The sequence below is a fragment of the Macaca nemestrina genome, chromosome 4, assembly GCF_043159975.1.
Source record: "Macaca nemestrina isolate mMacNem1 chromosome 4, mMacNem.hap1, whole genome shotgun sequence".
Taxonomy (NCBI): domain Eukaryota; kingdom Metazoa; phylum Chordata; class Mammalia; order Primates; family Cercopithecidae; genus Macaca; species Macaca nemestrina.
In genome coordinates this window covers 162,443,159-162,447,793 of record NC_092128.1, presented here as the reverse complement: position 1 = coordinate 162,447,793, position 4,635 = coordinate 162,443,159, and the positions used below count along the sequence as shown (strand labels likewise).

The window sequence follows — 4,635 nt, the reverse complement described above, 5'->3', positions numbered from 1 at the left end:
TTCACCCTAAATGAATATTTTTCCTTTTATCCTCTTAATATAATTATGTATTTACTTACATATGTATAAATACATGGTTTCTCATTTTATTTATTGGTTTTTAATTTGTTGAAACTTTATTATTATTAATTTTGATAGTCAAAATGCCCCAGATTTATCCAATAAAAACCCCTTCAAACTGAATTCAGTGTGTATTTTTTAATGCCCTATTTATTTTTAATGCAACTTGCTTTATAACAAAAGAAGATGTTCTAATTTCATCTTGTACTTTACTTGTCCAGTCCTAAAATCAGCTACCTCTCCACAAAGACTTTGATCATATGTTCACAATGATACTTAAACATCCAGTTAAATAACACAGGGTCTACTCTCCTTCCATTTACATATCTGTAATTTATTTCTTCGTCAATGGGAAATCTGGCTCCATTTATCCTCAATATAATAATTTGTTTGCTTAAAGCTAAAATTAGGGTAGTTTTAGAATTACTAGCAATATCATAGCCAAAAAACCCAAACCTAGTATCTATAGCTCAGTATTTGTCTAGGGTTATTTTTCTTTGTAAACTGATGCTATATCAATACAATACTCCATTTTTAATTTGCACTGGTTAGTGATTTCCCCTTTTTTACTGTGGTCATATTAGTCGTTTGAAACACAGAGTTTCCTTAGTTGCTGTTTGTACTTCTTAAATTGTTTTTTTCTAGCTCCTTTATTTTATTTTGCAATGCGGGTACAAAAAGTAAAAACTACAGAAAAGGTAGATGTATAGAAGTCTCAAACTATCACCACCGACATTCCCAATCTGTTGCCATTCACTCTCTGTAAATAATCAATTAGAATTTTGTCTGGCTTGTCTCTACTGGATTGATCTTTGTAAAACTAAGCAGATACATGAATACTTAGTTATCATCTTCTTTTTCTTATAGAAAAAATACAATATTTTGAAGCCTTCTTCTTAAATGTAATTAATACAGCCTATAAATTAGTCAATAGCAGTTAATAGAAATTTTTCACATTTCTTTTGCAGCTGCTATTACCACCATCTGAGTATTTATCAAAGTGTATTTAAGCAATGCTCCATATTTAGGCAACTAATTTGTTTTCAATATTCTGTAATTATACCTGGTGCTATAAGAAGTATTTTTTATATTTACAGAAGCTTATCTTCAGTGAAATTTCTAAGTAAAAATATAAACACATTTATAGTTTTGTTCAATATAGCCAAACTTTCTTTTATAATGTATGAATCTGTGAGACTGTTTTATAATAGCCTCACCAATGGAATAAGTTACCAAGATTTTAATTTTTGATAATCCGATAGATAAGAAATGGTATCTCAGCATAGTTTTGAGACACATGCATCTATTTTAAGTGAATGTAAATATATCATGTTTTAAAGGTCATTATATAATTTTGAGACATCCCTATTCATGTTTTGTTTATTTTCCTGTGTGGTTTTGGTCTTGATTTCTTCAATTTTAAGAATGTTTCATATTCTTAAAAGATACATGAATCCTTTATCTTGGATATTACAAGTTTCTTCCAAGTATTCATCATTTGTTTTTGTCATTTGTCAGTTGTTTATGTTACTTTGGAACACAAAGTTTTTTTTTTAATCTTTTAAGGTCAGAGATATCTACATTTTCTTGAATGCAGAATTTGAATCATATATAGAAATTTTTTCCAAACCATAAGTAAGAGAGGAATTTACCTTTGTTTCCGTCTAGTATTTGAATAGTTCATTTCCTTTTGATCTATTGAATGATCAATCAATCTATCTTATGATTAGATTTCTTTTTCTTTCAATAAATGAGTTAGATGCATTAACATGTATAGATAAGCTGATATGTTGGACCTTAAATTCTACATTAGTTTATATTATACTTACTATGCTTATTATACATGACTTAATTTTTCTTTTTCTATGTGATGTGCTTTCTTCTGTAATTTTAAAGTTAAATCAACATTTAAGAAAGTTTGTATTTTCATTTCAGTTGTAACCTCTGTTCTTATGCCTTTTTAAATTGCCCTTAAGTTCCTATTTTCTCATTTAGCCTTTTAATACCTGATTATCCAGATTTAATTGCACTATTTGCCATTTATTTTCTTTATATCGGATAATGAGATTAATCTGCTTTTTTGCTTTTCTTATCTTCCTTTTTTCTTATATAGATTCTTCTCTGTCAAAGCATAATATTTGTATATTTTCTTCTATCCATGTATCCACTTTTTAAACAAATTTTGGGACTATTTTTAACTACATAAATGCCAACTATTAATCCTTTTGCCAATGTTTCTTAAATTATGTCTTCTTTAGGTGAAGGTCATCTTTGTTATAAATTCCACAGGAGAGAATTGTGGAATCTCAGAGAACCAGTGAATGCTCTGAGTTCTGCATTTTAAAATGTCTTCTTGTTGTTGTTGTCTGTGGTCTTTTATATGCTTCTATAATCTTGATACTAGAAAGATAACTTGGCTGGGTATACAATCTTTGTCTCCCATTATATTTACCAGCCTGCTGTTCTCCCGAAATCCAAAATAAATTAGGTGTGTTTATGTTTATCTTTGCATATATTGCTGTTTTAGTCAATGGGAGTTGTGTTTTTAATCCTGTGATATTCAGCTTTAATTTGTTTTTATTTCTTTACTTCTATTCTTTTCTCTTTTCTTGTCTCTTTCTCTCTTCCACCCACCTGCATGACTCATATATCTTTTACTATCACTTACTCTCCAGTACTCTGTTTCATTATTCTTCCATAGATCACAGCAGTAAGAAAGAAACATCCACACAATGAACCATAGTGAATGAATACTAATATCATATAGCATCGTATATGTCTCTAGGCTCCAAATATCTTTACGCAGATAATATCGGTGTTTTAATCATCTTAGTATCCCATATGACTTTGTACAATATCTACTCTTAGTTGATACGTAGTACTCTGTGTAGTATTCATTTAAAAGAAACAATGTTTCTATTTTTTACTAGCTTAAAAGATATTATATTTTAGTATATAAAACTATTAAATTTATCTGTGTCAAGAGCAAAACATTACCCCTTACCTAGCTTCATCACTGTGAGGTGGGCATCTGTTCAGCAATACTCATTAACTGCTAGGAAGATGACTCGTGTTAACTGTAGTAAAGCCATTTTACAATCAACTTATTAAGTAGCCAAAAACACAGAGACATAGATACCAAAAATGATGTGTTTAGTACATACAAATAGCTATACTTGGGGCATCACTATCAAGTAACAAGATTGATTTAATACTTTACAGTCATAGCATATTAAAAATACATTAACAGAGGGATAATGGTCCCACATACAAAAAATGTCTATATGGAAAAGGCCGTGGTTTATTGCAAAACATAATATATAGCAAATTCCAAGGAAAGGCAAACACGTTTTAAAAACAAATTTTTAAATGTAATGGTTTAAGCGAAAGTATCCGTTACTTTCTGGAGAATTCAGAACTTTTAGGGGTAGAAGAATGCCTTTTCTTTTTTCTCTTTGTTCTTTCCTTTTTGTGACGTTTCCCTTTATTGATTTACTCTTTTTTTCTTTTTTCTTTTATTTCTTCTGATACTTTTGTTTCTTTTGAAGTGTTCTTTTCAGTGGAACTGGATAAGACCTTTTTCTTTTTTTCCAATTTGATTTTTTCTTTGCTTTTTTCTTTTTTCTTTTCCTCTTGTTCGTTTATTCTTTTTTTCCTGTAATGCCTGCAATGTATTCAGTTCTTCATTCTCTTCATCGCTGTCTTCACTACTTGTACTGATGACATCCAAAACTATGTCCCTTTTAGGGTCTACTCAGAGAAAATTGTGGCATTCAAAAGTCAAGTAACAAGAGTAGCCACATTTTTTACAGCCTGCTCTGACATTGTCCTTGTTGCAACCTGGGACTACCATGACGGTGGTAAGAGGGCTCACTGGATCAATTTTTCTGCTTTTAACATGTAGTGTTGGGAATAGTGAATAATTATTGTTAATTTCAAGGTGAAAATGAAATTCTAAACTTGAATTTTATGTTATAAAAAAGAGCAACTACAGTAAGTAAATCATGCAAATCATATGTTAATTTTATGAATGTGTACTTCACAGTATGTAACTATTCTCAGCTGTCTCTCTAAGAGAAATTGCCCAGATCCTAATAACTTATAAAAGGTTCAGAACTAAGCACTTCCCATCTCTGGGATATTTAGCAAAAAGTTTGGAGCAGGTTAACAAGTACAACCTCAGGAAACCTGCAAAATGAAGCAGATTTCCAGTGAATAAAAATGAACACCAAATCTGTTTCAATAACCTAATTCCTGGTAGTTTCCGATTTCAATTATTGTCCAAACTGATATTAAAAAATAATTATTTATTGTCCATACAATAATTTGAGTCATTCTCTGTTCTGTGAAGCCAGAAGAAAAGGAGATCAAGAAAGAGGATCCAGGAACATGGCTGCAAACATTAGCAGACTTAATGAGCTGGTTAAGGCATCGCAGATGAGCAGCAGACTAAGGATCGCACAGTAGCAAATCAGTTTGTGTTGCCGATGTACTTAATAAAGTTTTTCCTGGTAATTAGTTAGGATCTAGATGGTGAAAGTGAACACATACAGGGCATTTTTGCTGGTGATTTAA

The 4,635-nt window shown here is 30.6% G+C and overlaps 1 pseudogene; it reads right to left on the bottom strand.

Moving 5' to 3' along the window:
• Positions 1-3,456: 3,456 nt before the first annotated feature.
• Positions 3,457-3,913, bottom strand: LOC112429634 (protein SREK1IP1 pseudogene; annotated as a pseudogene).
• Between the last annotated feature and the right edge of the window lie 722 nt (positions 3,914-4,635).